Here is an 18,720-nt window from a genome sequence, read left to right on the forward strand (position 1 = left end):
CAGAATGTAGCATGCAAGGACAAGTCAACTTGATAATATCAGAGTAGTTAGCTCTGAATTTTTCATGAATGATGAAAAACTAATCTCAAACCTTCATTCACTATGACTAAAGGAAACAGCAGGGGACAATCAATATGACTTGACTGATATACCGGTAAGTTAATTCAAATATGTGCCAGATGTAGAAATTGTGTTTGAAACAAGAAATGCAGGAAACTGGAAAAATCTTCCACACAAACAGCAGGTATTCTTTTCCTGGGCTTAAGAAAGAAGTACAATGAATCTCAACAAATCAAAGAATCCAAGAATAAACACCTTGATGAACTTAAATCATAGACTGAAACACATTACCATCTATTTTATGGCTCTAGATGAAATGAACTATGAGTAATACCTAAAAGGTCATTGTCATTTTTTTAACGTATTGTTAGTTAACATGAAGGAGAATTGAATTACTCTTAGTGGTGACAAAATAAGCCTTCAGATCATTATACATAACAGCAATTATGATATTATAAATGATACAAAACCTCATGTATAAAATGACTGATACATTATCAGTGATAACCTATCTGAAACATGACAATACATTCACAGAAGAGTTATTTTTCATCTCCTGTAAGATTTATGTTGAGTCACATAGGAAGCTTTTCACTGGCAATCTACAAGAGTAAAGAAGACAAAGTAGAGGCTAACATTACAACCTCACAGGCACTACTTCTAGAGTAAAAGCATAGCAAAGCAAAGTCATCTCCGTACAGGCCATGAAGGCCCTTGGAGGGGTGGAAGGTAAAGGCTTCCACTATCCGTAACCTCGGCACATGATGGGGTAGAGTGGTTAGCTCTATGCCCAGCCGCCTTTGCCCCAGGAATTATCCTGGTACTCTTTTTTGGTGTAGGCTGAGTGAACCTCAGGGCCTTGTGCACCTCTGGAAGTGGAAATCTCGTTTCTTAAATTTTATGACTTCCTGACGGGGATTTGAACACACGTCCTTCCGGGCGAACCGAGCACGCCTTTACCGCCTCGGCCAGGCAGTCCCTACTACTTGTAGAGTAACAGTATTTAAAAATACTTTATATATGAAAGCTACAGTACTTAATGGTTACCCTGGAGTTCATCATTATCTCCTTGCTCAGTTGCATAAAAAAATAATAATCATAGTGCTATATACTGTAAGATGTGAAAATATGTCATCAGAACTCAAATCTAAAGAGCTACCATTGGGCAGAGCTCATTTTGAATGACAGAAGAAGTAATTTTTGAGTAATTAACATCTGACTCCACACGCCTGCAAATGCAGAAAGTTTTTGAAAATCAGCCTGTTATTATGGACTGTTTCTGGTAAACTTTAAGTGCTATGTTCAATATTATTTGACTTCGTATTTCCAGCTACAATTTTCGCTTTGAAGACTGGCTATCTAACCTAATTTTTGTGACAGAAAGTAAACCACTTATTAAATCTACAGTAAATTACAAGCCATGATTTCAGAGAAATCCTCACCTAATTTCTTAAATAACCAACTGAAATGTTGATTGCCAAATTACATCATGTTTCAAAGTGATGAATAATATTTATACATTCTGTTTTTGTCCTTTAGGTTTATTTTTATGATAGATTTTTTTCTTCACAATCAATATCAATTTATGATAAAAATAAACTGTGCTGTGAGCTGCTTTGACAATAACAGCATACCTTATTCATAGCAAAAGAATAGATTTATTGTCTACATTTCACCATAGAGAAATAAAACAATTACATCATCATGGAATTAACAATTTAGCCAAGTTATTTAGGTATCATCCAACACCTATATGCTAGCAACTGACAGTCAGTCTTGTAAATTATTAGAAAACATAATAATCTTCAGGGATTTAGTCATGTTAAAATCCCAAAAGATTATCATGTTTACTGATATGGGTTGAGAAAACATGAAAATAAATATTGTTAATTCATTTAATTAAAAATTAACTTATTTATTTACTTTTTATCATTTAGATATTTACATATTATATATAAGTTATTTACAAAATCTAACAAGTATACAAAACTACCTCAATTACAGCAATGTTAAGTTTAGTGTTCAATGAATTCACCCACTCAAGTGTTTTCATTATGTTGTTTACGCTTTTAAGTTGTCTCTTTAAACAGTATGGCCAAGAGTTTGCCCCAGATTCAGAGTCCTATTCTCCAAAGCAACCTAATACAAGTTTTGCATCCCTTCAGCCACAAAGTGCCTGATTATACTTGTATGTTGATAGAGAACCTCGAAGAATTTCAGTAACTGATGCACGCTGTTGTACTGCAGGCATATGGCAATGAAGCAGGGAGCACGAATCTTCATCAACTCACAACTCCCATTTCTTGTTTTCAACTTCAGGCCTCAAATCTGGTTGAGCTCATCCGTAACATGTGGGAATCACTCCAGGGATTGATTCAGCACCTAAAATCAATAAAGAAAGATCATATAAACATGGATCCTATTTGTCCTTGTTTCTATATTTATGAGTTCTGTCTTCTAGCAAGTTGTAGATACTTACTTTACAAGAGATGTTCAAAATTCTCACTTTGCAAATTTATACAAGTCAACAGACAATTTTCTTTGTCCAAATATCTCTATTTCAAAATCCAGGTATTACATGGAATTACTACAAAGCCATTCAATTCTCTTGCATTATATTTCAATATATCAAAGAAATTTTTGCAAATAGAAATAAAATTTCAATCAATTTAAGTCAGAAAATTGAGCACGCAAGCAACATGGAATTACAGCCAATTACTAATAAATAAATTTTTAAAAAAAAGAATGAATGAACCTAAAACTGCCTATCTGCTTGACTAAAACAAAATATTACATTCAGAAACTACATGAAATGCACGATACCCTGATGACTTTTCCAAAAAGTACATTGAGGTGTAAGCTTAGAAAAATGACACAAGTTTCCTATGTAAATCTTCCAAGAAGAAAAATGAGTCCAATTAAATTATTACCTACTACTTGTCCTCATATTGTACCTAGACTAAATTCTTATAAGTATTTTCACCATAAACTGGAATACGGATTTTGGTCAGCCCCAGTGAAACCATTGAGGTAGTCCATTAATCTTTTTTCTGGTGTTTACAACAAAAGAACTTTGTCCTGAGTTAAAAATGTAACTAAAAAATTACTAATATGAGATGAAATTCGTCTTCAGAAAGTCTTGTATCTGCTATATCAGATAAAGAAACAAGCAAGTATTTCCCTTATAAAATTATTGATAGGATCAAATGCAAATAATATACTCTACTACCACTATATTTTGAGATCTGTTATTGTTTAACCATGAAATTTTCATCATTATGTTTTATCTTTAGTGCATCTGTTCCACTAAATCGTTAAGTCTTCTAGTAGGCTTTTCAGTATCCCATAGGAGCATATGTATTCTCTGAAGTAAATTATTTGTTTAGTCAACATCCATAAGAAAAAAGTTCTGTGTGCATGTATCTTGATTTAATTACATTAGTTAACAAGTTCACACTGATAAAGTGCCTCCCATTGCCATTTCAATACATAATGTATTCAAATGAATTTTGATTCTGAGTTGTAGTTAGTTTCATGTTCCAGTAATTCAATGTTAAATAGAACTTCATTAATTGTACCAGAATGTAAATAAGAAACAAAAAATTGCCAAAATTTATATAAAAACACTTAGCCATTTTGATTAGATCATCTATATGCAGGATTTCACTTATGATAACTTTAAATATTTTCTTATAATATGGAGGTCTCTCTTGGAGTAGCTCAACGAACACAGAATGCATTAACATGTGTTGCATTTCTGCAGTCTCAATCTGGCAGAGCCTACGTCCCATTTTTATGAACTACCACACAATCTTCTAACCAGAGTCCACAGTCTCTTTAGCATTTTACGTACACATGACTTTTCTGATGCAACTAGAGCAGAAAGTCTTTGAAATGGTCTTGCTTATTTGGATAGTTGTGTTCACAATTCTATTCCATGTTTCCTGAAAGAATTTTATGGTGGGATCTTTAGGTTTGACAGATGTTCTAGGAAAAGTTTTCTTTCTCTTCGATGTTCTTTTTGTGGTGGAGACTGTTAGCCTGAGAGTCTGAGTAAGACTTAAATGGAACATTTATACCTTTCACACTGAAAGAAATAACTAACTTTATCAATAAAAGTGTATCTTGAGTTTTTATACTGCAGCAATGTCACCATTATATGAGCAAATTTATACTAACTTGGCTTTCAAATTAATTTTTAGCTCCTCATAGGATCAAAGCTGTGGTTATGTTCTTCATCGTTGGGCTGATGACCTTCGATGTTAGGCCCCTTAAAACAACAAGCATCATCATCATCATCATTCATCATCATCATGTTCTTCATCATTTATCGACATATACTCCAAAGTTGTCTCCACAACTCTTCTCAAAGAACCTTTTTGCTTCAAGTTTCTTGTCATGATTTGAATGCATCAATTTATGGTTCAGGACAACAGCTAGATCTGAGGTACTGATATAGAGTGCTAAGTTAGTATGTATATCAAATGCTAACAATTAATCCCAGGCATCTTGTGTACAACTTAACCGACTCATCTGCGAATGCTACAGTGTAGAAAACAGGGCGTAACAATAAGGTACGGCCAAACATTAAGGACAAATTCCTCACATGTACAAGAAGGAAATATATAATGTCGATGTGGATCTGGAAATGCTTTATTTCCGTGTTAGAATTCATTTTCTACAATTCTACATTGTACATTAATGATAGAAAATACACAGGAGAGAACAAACTAGCATACCACATGTCAATGCAACAGCAGGTTCATGCATGTATCAATGTTAAAAGAAGGAATTTTGAACATTTCATATAAGAAAGAATTTCATGTGATGTGCTGGTTTGTTGTAGAAAGTTCTAACATGGAAAGAAAGCTTATCTGAACCCATGTCCAGATAACATATTTTCTTCTTTTACATATGATGAATGTGTCCTAAATGTTTGGCCTACTTTATTTTTACACCCTACATACCAATATACTGGGTCTAAAAATCTCTGGGTACATCGTGCTTGACAATAATGGATAGTTATTTTCATTTAGAAAGTCAGCAAGAGAATCTTTGCAAAAGAAATGAATAAACTATCTAGCAAAAATAAATAAAACCTGGACGTACGTAAATTGAGCCGATCATGACCAGATGTCTGCAGACTTGTACCAAGGTGCAAGGAGATCTTTTGAACTCCTCTTTTAAAGTTTGCTAGAAGACAAACTCACCATAACTTGAAAACAAGGACAAACAGAACTTGTGTTCATATGAACTTTTCTTATTGCTCTTAGGTGATGAACTGATCCTTACTAGCAATTCACATGTTACGAACACTTTGCACAAAAGTAACTCAGTTTTTATACTCACTATAGACTCTTAAGCCTATCAAGTATTCAGGTTGATAGCCTTTCAGAATGACTGTTGTTAATTTTTCTTTTTAATCTACTTTAAAGATTTTTCATGCTTACAATACACACAAATTATTTTGAAGTTGCACACTGCTCAGCTTTAGCCTACTGTGTCATGGTCTCCCCTCACCCCATACTGAAACCCACCCCTACCAAACTATTGAGTATGGTACCTCAAAAGCTTTGTATGGTTAATGATTTTACTTGCAAAGACATTTCATATTTATAAATTTCTAGTGAGAGACTAATGGCTCCCCTCCCCTCCACCTTTCAGGGCTTGAGAATAAAAATTTTCTGTATCACTTAGAACCTAGCTCCTCTCTTCCATCTCTGCTGTGTAATTTCTTTGGCCTTGTCTGTATTAGAATTGTGTTTCATTTTTACAGTTTTACCTCTTTCTAATTGGACACCAACATTCTGTGAGAGGTCATGGAACTTCCTTCATCACCTGTGCACCTGATGGTAGGAAGCTATGCTCCTTAAAATCAAATATAATCCAGTAGATTTTCAGATTGACATTAAAATCAAAGATGATATACCAACATTTTTCATAATGAATGTTTCTAACACCTTGTCTTGAGTTCGATATACAAGAGGTAAAATACACTAAGAAAATTAAGAAAATACTGTTGGGATAATGACATGGTTTTATATCAGAGGGTAATCCCCCAACCGCGAATTTACTCATCAGCCAAATGGAAGGCGTCCAAGAGGTGGCCCAAGGACAAGGTGGAAATATAGAGGACACTGGAAAAGTTCAAACAAACATACAGTATTGAGGATACGTGGGAGAGAAGTAAATAGGGCCAACGACTGTGACAAATACTTGCAAGTACTATCACAGATATCTTGTCATAAAATTGAACTAGAATTTTTCTACCTCTTGTACGTTTTGCCTTCTGCTGTGGATGCAAATGACCTGTTTAAGTGCAAAAAGCAATGATGATGACGATGACGATTATGAAAAATAATCAAAAACATGTCCAAGTTAGCAGCCCTCAAAAGCACAGAAAAAATTCTGTTATAGGTAGAAAGTTCCTCCTTCAATGACAGTCTTGATTTATGAAAGTAGCTGAAAATTGGATTGTAATACAGAAATAAGTACCGTAACTTCTGGATCGTAGTTCAGAAGCCCATGAAGGTGACATCAACAAAAATCTTTAAAAGACACTTGGTTGAACAACCGTTCTCTGATAGTTTTACTTAACTTTTAAACATTAAAAGACCGACTTTGGAAAAACCGAGACTCACGAACAATGATAAACTGATAAAATTTGTATTATTAATAAAATATATGAGTTAATTCTTTGTTAACGTAAATGTATTTGGGTTTGATTTAAGTGCTCCAATGTGGGCGTAAACTATGTAAATAAAAAATAAAACTCCATTACAAAAGATTATACCACCAGTTCACAATGAAGTGAAAACGGCAATTAATGCACTTAAAAACTACAAAGCAGCAGGAGAGAATCAAATAGTAGCAGAAATATGGAAGAATGCTAATGATCAGACTATTCAAAACCTACATAAATACATCATTGATATTTGGAACACGGAGAAGCTTCCTGAGGAATGGAATACAGCGATAATCCACCCGCTGCACAAGAAAGGTGATCGCTCCGATCCAAATAATTATCGGGGGATATCCTTACTTGATATTACATACAAGATTTTATCCAAGATTATATACACAAGAATCCAAGAATAACTCGACCAAGAACTTGGAGAATATCAGGGAGGATTTCGACCAGGTAGAAGCTGTCCAGATCAAATCATTAGTTTAAAATGGATAATGAAGCACCAAAGAGTTCGAAGTAAGGGTCTGGTCATCACGTTTGTAGATTTTAAAAAAGCATACGACAGTATTCATCGTGACTCATTATTAAAAAGCCTTAAAGAATTTGGCTTACATCAAAAACTTGTTAACCTCATTAATATGACTTTTAAAAATACGAAGGCAAAAGTTAAATTTAGAGGTGAATTATCAGAATCATTCACTATAAGAACTGGACTTCGACAAGGAGACGGACTTTCACCATTGTTATTTAATTGTGCATTGGAGAAGGTTATGCGTGAATGGAACAAGAAATGCCAACCAACTATCAAGATCGGTAGAAATATTAAACTCAACTGCCTTGCTTTTGCGGACGATTTAGCATTACTTGCAAATACAATAGAAGAGGCTAAATTTCAAATTGAACAACTAGAAATTATAGCTAAAAAAATGGGATTACAAATTTCATTTGAAAAAACAGAAATGATGCCAACTTTTAAAGTTGATTTACCAGTTATTCAGCTGAACAGTAATAAAGAGATTAAAATTGTTCAGAAATTCAAATATCTTGGGGAAATAATAACATGGAACACAAATGAAAAAGAAGCAATAGAACACAGAACAACTAAATTTAAACAAGCACAAAGACTTACCTGGCCAACCTATAAAAAAAAATCTCTTTCGATAAACGCTAAGCTGAAACACTATAATTCCATAGTTAAACCAGAGGCAACCTATGCTAGTGAAACTTTATTCAAATTAAATGTAAAATGTACAACAGACAAATTACAGAAAACTGAGAGAAGAATTCTTAGAACAATTAATAAAAAACACCAAGTTGATGGACAGTGGAGATTGTTGCCTAACAACATTGTCTATCGTGAATGTGAATCAATAATATCTACAATGCGTAAAAGAAGAATTTCCTTTTTCTGTCACATATCAAGATTAGCAGACACCAGGATATTGAAACAACTATTCGATTACTTTTTGAAGAATAAAATCAATAATAATTGGTTCAAAGAAGTTCAGGACGATTTGGAAGAATTGGGTATAACTCGGCAACAAATCAAAGACAGAAAAGAGAAGAGGATTTTGAAGAACAAAAGCATAAGTCTCAAACTAAAAGCAGTTGAACGGAAACAATATACTATATCGGACACACAAAGGGCTTCCAGGTCGGAGAGGATGAAAAAGTTCTGGGAGAAGAAGAAGAAGAAATTAACTCAAATGTATTGATTTCAGTGCTCCAATGTGGGCGTAAAATATGTAAATAAATAATAAATAAATAATAATATGAGACATGATTAATACAGCTTACTGATGGCTTTCCACCTAGACAACTGAAGTTGAATCTGAGTTGATTACAGGGTGAACTTTTTGCCTGAAAAATCATATAGTGTCAGAAAGGGCATTTGACTTTAAAACAGCAGCCAAACCCAAAATGACTGCAGTGATCGCAGAAGTAACTCGGTTAAGCTGAAAACTTACTTTCTACATTATTTATGGTAACATAATTGCATAACTTCACATTCTAAAAGTGCCATATGAATTTATTAGTTGTTTCAGAAATGTTCTTTTTTTGTATATTACATTGGTAAGCACCCATACAAATGATGGAAGATATATGAGCCTTTCCAGTCTATAAATGGTAAGAAGCTGCCCATAACATTATTATTTTTTTTAAAATTATGAGTCATATCTAATTTATAAATTTCTTCTGAGAGACAAAAGAGCTTCTCCTTTTTCCATCTCTTAACTTCCAACATGATAATTTTATCTTAAATCTACACAAAATAACCTTGCCTTACACCATATTTCACTAAAAATGGAAGTACAGATAGAACTTTCAAAGCAATGGTATAATAGGCATTTTACTAATCATTTTACTGTTCCACATACTGTACTAATCTTACAAAGGAAGGGGCTTGATGAATGTAAAAGAGATCAACCAGGGAAGTTGCTTAAAACTGAATTTCCTATGATTCTGAAGATACCTATTGAAGGTATTGGTCCTGAAAAACTTCTAAATAACTTAAAAATCTAATTCCTATTAACAGGATAAAACTTCCTGATTCCCAAAAGAATGGCAGCTTATGGAAATCTTGGAGTGACTCATTCAGGGAATTCCTCAGAACAGCACACCTGGGGAGAAGGAAAATATGAAATCCAGGAAAGAAAAAGCGAATCAACAAAAAGCCTAAAAGAAGTGTGTCTGTTAGGGACATAATGTGAAATGAAGTGGATCCCCAAGAAACAACCTCCACTGGAACCTCAGATGAAGTAGATAAATTGATTGAAATGGTGTATTCTCATAGTTTGGTTGGAACAGTTTGTTGTTGTTGTTATTGTTATTATTATTATTATTATTATTATTATTATTATTATGGGATGATTGTTGTACGTCTTGGTAGTGACAAGATCAGTAAGTCTGTTGTGCATGCGATGATCGAAGCTTTCATTGGTAATCACCCGTATATGGATATGGAAAGTTAGTATAAGTAATATTTAATATACGTGCTTTCAATATTTAACAGGATAAACTACGGTAGTGGGTGAAAAGTTCAAGACATTGATATTGTGTGTTAGTGAAATTGCGTTTTTTAGGTTACCTAGTTTCATCATAGAAAATAACAGAGAATAGATATTTCTCTGCGACCTGAGTCATGACCAGCTGGACTCCCTATACGGCACAATGTCTGGAGCTGGAATCCAGTGTGACTCTGTGGATTTGAATTCAGCATCTATGCAACATGGCCACAATGAGCGCACGCATGATACATGCAATAGTAGTATTGAGCAAAATGCGAAAACGAATTTGCGGCTTGATATTACTCAATGAATTATGGAGGATATGTTAAAAGAGGAAGAACAACTGGAAATCACCAGGGGCCTGTTGAAAAGTATTCTTGCAATTCAGCAGAAAAATATGAAGATGGAAATCCAGCAAGGTTTAAAGAAATTGGAGGAAGCCCTAGATGCGGGATCTACGCACAGAAAAGCATGGAAAGCAACTAGAGCATTAATGCAAAAGGATTTGCCCGTTCAAGAGAAAGTAGAACAGAGCACCACGAACAGAAACGTAGAACAGGATAACTGGGAAATAGCGTTATCCAAGAAGAAGAAGAGGGAACAGAGGCAGAAGGCAGATGAAGATGAAGGTACTCAACCTGAACCAGTACCACTATCTGAAACTGTTAAAAAGAACGAGCAACGGAAACGAGCCGCCCAAAAGCCGTACTTATTAAACTGATGAATGGCAAGACTTTCGCAGATGTTGTGAAAGATATCCGCAGCAAGGTGAACCCGGAAGATAGTGGCGCTGGTATTAGAACGATCAGGAAAACTATATCTGGAGCGGTTCTTCTTGAATATAATAAGGCCACGGAAAAAGAGAATAGAGAAAATTTTAATAAATCACTTAAAAGTGCTCTTGGACATGATGACGAAGTAAAGGTTTTGACGCCTAGAACTACATTGGAAATTCAGGATATGGACAGTGCCACCACTATTTCCAACGTAGAGGAGGGTGTAAGACAACAATTAGATAACCTTAATCAAGAATTGAAGATCTCAATCACAAATCCGAACAGCAGGGGACAAAAACTTGCCATTGTGGAGATAGAAGATAGCGAGGCATGAAAGCTGTTAGACATAGGCAAAATTAAAGTAGGCTGGCTGTACTGCAGAGTAAGACGGTGGGGCGTAGTTCCTCGGTGCTTTAGATGTCTGTCATATGGGCATCAAGCACGAAACTGTAAAGGATTGGACAGAAGTAAACTCTGCTTTAAGTGCAAGGAAGCTGGTCACAAGGCAGTAAGTAAGATGCAAAACGACTCCACGATTCATAATTTGCACAGACATGGGCGTTGAAGAGTCAAAACGACATCATGCTCTTGGCTCAGGCAAGGGTATTGTGTTTCGTGAAGCACTAGAAAAGGCCAAAAAACAGTGGTGAATGGTACAGATCCTTCAAGCCAATATACACAGGAGTCTAACTGCCAGTGATCTACTGACGCAGATGGCCTATGAGATAGGAGCAGACATCTTGATTCTTAGTAAACAATATCAAGATAGAGATCAACCAGGCTGGTTTTCAGATAATCTAGGGACAGCTGTGATATGCGTACCAGACCTTGGAAAATATTCAGTTATAAATCAAGGATGCGGAGATGGGTTCGTCTGGGTCCAAGTTGAGAAGGTAATTTTTGTCAGCTGTTATTTTACCTCGAATGAGGCTATTTCGGACTTCCAGACAAAACTAGATGGGCTTGAAGGTACTCTGCAAGGGATGAACACTAACCTAGTTGTTGCTGGTGATTTTAATGCTCAAGCAGTTGAATGGAACATGCCTCAAACAGATTCTAGAGGGCGGCGTACAATGAAGATGGTCGCTAGATTGGGATTAATGGTTATCAACGTAGGTAATGTGACAACCTTTCGGCGACCAGGGTGTCAGGGAACTATACCAGATGTAACCTTTGCTTCTGAAGACATTGCGTCTAGGATAACTGAATGGCGAGTAATTGAAGAATATACTGGAAGCGATCATCAGTGTATCACTTTTCGTGTACTTCAAGAGACTCCGCATCTAAGGATTACCACGCGCAAGCCAGAAAGATGGAACATAGCCACAACAGATAGAGAAAAATTTCATGAAGTAATACAGAATGGAATGGAGTGTATTTCGGATACATGTCACGGAGGCAAAAGAAGCATAATTGCTAATAAATGCGTGGAACACACCACGAGACTCCTTCAGCAAGCATGTGACGCATCAATGACAAGAATCAAACAACAGAGAGGCAAGCGTCCAGCATATTGGTGGAATGAAGAAATTACTGAGCTGAGGAAACAATGCCTGCAATTCAGACGAAGGACACAAAGAGCACGACATAATGATGAAGCTCTCTCAGTAGAGTATAACACTATGAAGAAAAGACTGTGAAATACAATTAAAAAGAGTAAAGCCAACAAGTGGTGGGAAATGTCTAAGGAAGTGGATGAAAATCCATGGGGATTAGGGTATAAAATTGGTATGAAGAAATTCGGGATGTTACCAAGCCCTATCATGGATACACACACCATGGAAGAAATAGTACACACACTATTCCCTGATCATGCAGAGAGGATTAATGTTGAGGCTGAGAAAGAACTAGATAATGTACCACCTTTTACAACTGAAGAACTGATAACAGCAGTTAATTCCCTTAGAAATAAGAAAGCCCCTGGACCAGATGGTATTCCAGCAGATGTACTGAAGGTGGCAGTCGAATTATGTCCTCAACTGCTGTTGAGAATGTATAATCATTGTTTGGAAGCGGGAATTTTTAGCTTTCGTTGGAAGATAGCTAGATTGATTCTGATCAGTAAAGGGAAAACTGGGGGTTACAAACCTCTATGTATGCTGGACACTGCCAGGAAAGGTTTAGAAAAGCTACTACAACTGAGAATACTAGCAGCAGTCCGATTAGCTGGCGACCTATCTGACCAACAATATGGATTTCGCAGAGGTCACTCAACGCTAGATGCTGTGAAGGAAGTGGTGAAGACAGCAGAACGAGCTCAAATGGGTAATCATTACTCTAGAAAGCTGATGCTTCTTGTGACCCTAGTTGTTAAAAATGCTTTCAACTAGGCAAGATGGAGTGATATTTTGGAAGCTCTACAAGAAACTTTCAAGCTACCAGAATATCTCATGTATATACTGCGAGACTATTTGAAAGACCGTACATTGTTATACGACACGGAAGATGGTCAGAGAAGAAAACGGCTCACAGCTGGTGCAGCGCAAGGCTCAATTCTCGGACCACACCTTTGGAGTATCATGTATGATGGTTTGTTACAGCTAGAGATGCCAGAAGATGTAAAACTTGTGGGTTATGCTGATGATGTGGCTGCTGTGATAGTAACCCGTAACCTAGAGTTGGCTCAATTTAAATTGAATCAGATGATGCGACGTGCCAAAGAATGGATGATAAATCACAAGTTAGAACTCGCAGATCATAAAACGGAAATTGTCCTCCTGACGAGGAAAAGGATTAATACAGTTGTACCGATACAGATCAGGCAGATAGCCATCGAAATAACTAGGAGCACAAAATATCTTCGTGTAACGCTTGATACTAAGCTTACATATTGGGACCACATCCAACGGGTAACAGATAAGGCAGCAAAAACCATGACTGCACTGAGTAGACTCATGGGAAATATCAAGGGGCCGAAATCTAGTAAAAGGTGGCTTCTCATGTCGACTGTTCAATCGGTACTGCTATACGGTTCAGAAATTTGGGCTGAATCGTTAAGAATTGCGAAATATCGGACAAGAATTGCGGCTGTAGATGGAGAGCAGCTTTACGAATTGCTTGCGCATATCGCACAGTATCAGAACCTGCGATTCTAGTAGTAGCAGCAGTAGCTCCTATTGACTTGTTGGCCTTTGAAAGACAAGAAATTTGGCTCACACAAGAAGAGCTAGGAAGGAAAAGGGCAAAGGCTTTGGCTCTTAGTCGCAGAATGCAACGATGGAAAACAAGATGGGAAGATGACTCTAGAGGGAAATGGACGAAAAGACTGATACCTTCTCTGGGCGTATGGGTTGGCTGAAATCATGGTGAAGTGAACTACTATCTCACACAGTTCTTGACAGGTCATGGATACTTCCGAAAACTTCTTCATAGGCTAGGGCTAGCAACCAGTCCGTTGTGCATACACTGCGGTGATATCGATGAAGTATTACATACTTTCTTTGTGTGTGTTCATTGGCTGCCACAAAGAAGATGCTTAGAAGTTATGCAGGGAGAATTGACGCCAGGAGGGATCGTGTCAGTAATGCTACGAAGTCAAGAATCTTGGGACCAGGTGGCAGTCTACGTAGAAAATATTCTGCGTCAGAAGAAGAAGGACCTGGACGATTATGACAGACAGAAAAAGCAGAAGAAGGAAGATGAAGCACAAGATGCATTAAGCACGACATCCGTACTGAAGTAATGTGAGAGCGGTTTCCGGGGCGGAGATAAACATCTTGGGAAAAGGGAGTGTGGTTTTTAGTGAGTGAGAATCTCCACACACTTGTTGAGTGCGGACCCTCACAAGCGTCTTGTGAAAGATTTTCCACACTCCCTCGCAACTATATATATTATTATTATTATTATTATTATTATTATTATTATTATTATTATTATTATTATTATTATTATTATTATGGTTGCTTGATGGAAAGATGGGTGAATATGTGTGTGTAATTCTTATGATGAATTCGTAATTAATGATATGCATCACTAGAAGTTGAGCTAGAATATTCTTCTAGTACCTGTAGTATTGTTTTACAACTTCACCAAATTATTTCATCGACTTGTAGACAAATTAATTGTAGATAAGTGTTTGATCATTCAGGATTTAAGTTATAAGTTGCTTTCAAGGAATATACGATGTCAAAGACAGGATCCTTCGCCGCCGCGGCTCAGTCACGGCCAGTTAGATTCCTTTCTTGCATGATGACGGAGGCATAAGTTCAGAGAGATTTGGTAGAGCTCTCTCTTTTGTGTCAGAATAGGAGTGCAAACGTACTTAAATGTGCCAGTATTGGGACACAGGATATGACGCAAGTACCTAATGGGAGGAGTGAGGAAATAATAATGGAGGAACAGCGTAAAGAAGAGGAACATCTTGAGATCACTAGGGCATTGGTGAAAAGCATTCTAGCTATTCCGCTTAAGAACCTTAAGTTGAAAATCCAGAATGGATAGCAAAAATTCGAGGAAGCTCTCGATGCTGGAGCAGCATGCAGGACATCCTGGAAGAGAGCTAGGGTAAATCTAAAACAGGAACAAACAACCGTAGAGATAAATGAATTGCCTACGACACCGTTAGTGACGAACGGGGAGGAGAAAGATAAGGAGAAATGGGTCAAGATTTCCTATAAGAAAAAAAACAAGAAGAAGGAAATGAAGGAGCATAAAGATATCCAACCTTTAACAGATAAGGTAGATTCTGGCAGAATGGAGGTCATTGATAGTGGGAAAAAACAAGCTAAATGGACCCATTTAAAATCAAGGGATCGTTCTGATGCTGTCCTTATCAAACCAACAAACGGCAAGACTTTTGCAGATGTTTTGAAGGGCATTCGGAGTAAAATAAAACTGAAAGACAGCGGTGTGAGTATTCGATCTATTCGTAAAACTCAGACCGGGGCGATTCTTCTCGGTTTTAATAAAGATACACAAAACGAGAACAGGGGCAATTTCAATAAATCTTTAAGGGTTGTCCTTGGAACGGATGGCAATGTGAAGACTTTAACTCCCAGCACTACCTTGGAAATTCGGGACATGGACAGTATCACCACTGCTTTAGATTTAGAGGAAGCTGTAAGACAGGATCTTCAGAATTTCAAAGGAGAACTGAAAGTCTCAATTAATAATCCGAACAGCAGAGGGCAAAAACATGCTATCATTGAGACAGAAGATAAGGAGGCCCAGAAACTTTCAGATATGGGTAATATTAAAATAGGATGGCTGGATTGTAGAATCCGAAAAAGGATCGTGGTATCTCGCTGCTTTCAATGTCTTTCGTATGGACACCATGCACGAAACTGCAAAGATGCAGATAGAAGCAAAATTTGCTTTAAGTGCGGAGAAGCCGAACATAGGGCGGTAGGTTGCAAAGCAAATACAAGATGCGTAATTTGCACAGACATTAACGTCAACGAAGCTAATCGAAGTCATGTACTTGGTTCAAAAGCCTGCACAGCGTTTTGTGAAGCTCTCGAACAGGCTAAAACTAGCAGTAAATGATGAAGATTATTCAGGCAAATATGCATAGGAGTAGAACTGCCAATGATCTTTTGATGCAGATGACCTTTGAGATAGGAGTAGACGTATTTCTTCTCAGTGAACCTTATCAAGACAGAGACCAACCAGGATGGTTCGTGGATAATTGTGGGACAGCTGCAATTTGGATACCAGATTTGGGTAGATGCCCAGTATCAAACCAAGGATGCGGAGATGGTTTTGTTTGGGTCCACACTGGTAGATACACTTTAGTGAGCTGTTACTTTATGCCAAATGAGTCAGTATTTGAATTTCAGGCTAAGCTGGACGGCCTAGAGGACGTATTACAAGGTTTTGACAACGGTTTAATCGTGGCTGGTGATTTCAATGCCCAAGCACTAGAATGGGGTATGCCACAGTATGACTCTAGAGGGCGCTGAACTTTGGAGATGGCCGCTAGGCTGGGTTTGACGGTCACTAATATTGGAAATGTGCCAACCTTTCGAAGACCGGGCTGTATAGGAACCATACCGGACGTGACTTTTGTATCTGAGGACATTGTGTCGAATATCAATGACAGACGGGTGATTGAAGAATACACAGGAAGTGATCACCAGTACATTACTTTTTGTATTCTTCCTGAAACTTCACAGATTAATATTACATCATATAAACCAACGCGGTGGAATATAGAAAGCATGGACAAAGAAAAATTTCTTGCTATCTTAAGAAATGAAATGGACAGTATAACAGAACAAATATGTTGTTATAAAAGGAAAGAAGCGGCTGAGAAATGTGTTGAGCTCACCATGGAGCTTATTTGGAGAGCATGTGATCTTTCCATGACTCGTAAAACATCATGAAACAAGAAGCGTTCAGCGTACTGGTGGACCAAAGATATTGCTGATCAGAGAAGACGTCTGCAACTTAGACGGAAGGCACAGAGAGCACGAGTCAGCCAAGAAGACACCTCACTCACAGCTGAGTATAAGTCGGCGAATAAAGAATTGAGAAATGCTATAAAAAAGAGTAAAGCCGACAAATGGTGGAAAATGGCTAAAGAAGTGGATGACGATCCATGGGGTTTAGGATACAAGATCGTTATGAAGAAACTTGGAAGTTTCTTGAACCCGATCATGGACTCAAATGGAATGAAGGATATTGTGGATACATTATTCCCAGATCATCCTGAGAGGTCTGCTGCTGCTGCTGCTGCTGATGATGATGATGACTTCATAGATGATGTGCCACTTTTTACATGAGAAGAATTGACGAGAGCGATTAGGTCCCTTAGAAATAAAAAGGCCCCAGGACCAGATAGTATTCCAGCAGAGATATTAAAGCTGACAGCAGATTTCTGTCCACAACTACTGCTGAAAATGTACAATAGCTGCCTGCTATCAGGGGTGTTCAGTGTTCGCTGGAAAACAGCTCGGCTAGTTTTAATAAGCAAAGGAAAATCTGGGGGCTACAGGCCTTTATGTATGCTGGATACTGCTGGTAAAGGATTAGAGAAACTTTTGCAGCCAAGAATACTTTCAGCAGTTCAACTAGCTGGTTACCTCTCTGATTGTCAACATGGTTTTCGAGGAGGGCATTGCATTGCATTCGACAATCGATGCAATATCGGAAGTGTTGAATACACCTAAAAGGGCACAAATGGGTAATTAACACTCTCGAAAAGTGACACTCCTTGTGACCCTGGATGTTAAGAATGCTTTCAACTTGATAAGTTTAAGTGACATATTGGAAGCGCTTCAAAATACTTTCAAACTACTGGAGTACCTCATGCGCATAATGAGAAATTAGTTGAAAGATCGTACTCTAGTATATCACACAGAAGATGGGCAGAGAGTGAAACGGCTCACAGCTGGTGCAGCACAAGGGTCCATCCTTGGTCCAAATCTGTGAAACATAGTGTATGATGGATTGTTGAGGTTAGAGATGCCGGAAAACACAATGCTAGTGGGCTATGCTGATGATATAGCTGTTTTGATAGTGCTCGAAATTTGGAATTGGCTCAGTTTAAACTAAATCAAGTAATGCGACGGGTGAAAGATTGGATGGCGGATCACAGATTACAGCTGGCAGATCATAAAACAGAGATGGTTCTCTTGACAAGAAAAAAGATCACGACCATCATTCCAATGTATATTGGACAAACAGAAATCGAAACATCTAGAAGTATAAAGTACCTCGGAGTGACACTTGATACTAATCTTATTTTTTGGGATCATATCAAACGGGTGACAGATACGGCGATGAAAACAACAATTGCGCTGAGTAGATTAACAAGCAATGTTAAAGGTCCGAAGTCTAGCAAACGACGACTTCTGATGTCGATAGTTCACTCGACACTTCTATATGGTGCCAAAGTCTGGGCTGTAGCTCTGAAGTTTGAAAAATACCGGCGAAGGATAGCTGCGGTACAGCGGAGATCAGCTTTGCGTATTACAAGCGCATATTGCACAGTATCCAAACGTGCAGTCCTTACGATAGCAGCGGTAGCACAGACAGACAGGAAGTCTGGCGAACTCAAGGAGAGCTTGGAAAGAAGCGTGCTAAAGAGCTAGCTTACAGGCAACGAATGGAGCGCTGGCAGCAAAGATGGGAGGAAGATCCTCAAGGAAAATGGACTAAGTGGCTGATACCACGCCTAGCTGATTGCATTGCCCGAGCTCATGGCGAGGTTAACTTTTACATTATGCAACTATTGACGGGTCACGGA

The 18,720-nt window shown here is 37.6% G+C and overlaps 1 long non-coding RNA gene across 1 annotated transcript in view; it reads right to left on the reverse strand.

The window, feature by feature from the left end:
* Positions 1–2,008: 2,008 nt before the first annotated feature.
* LOC136875609 (uncharacterized) overlaps positions 2,009–18,720 on the reverse strand; it is a 73,186-nt gene continuing 56,474 nt past the window's right edge. Inside the window, exon 4 of the long non-coding RNA XR_010860494.2 lies at positions 2,009–2,442. This is a non-coding gene — a long non-coding RNA (uncharacterized lncRNA). The remainder of the gene's footprint in view (positions 2,443–18,720) is intronic.

The sequence above is a fragment of the Anabrus simplex genome, chromosome 6 (genome assembly GCF_040414725.1).
Source record: "Anabrus simplex isolate iqAnaSimp1 chromosome 6, ASM4041472v1, whole genome shotgun sequence".
Taxonomy (NCBI): domain Eukaryota; kingdom Metazoa; phylum Arthropoda; class Insecta; order Orthoptera; family Tettigoniidae; genus Anabrus; species Anabrus simplex.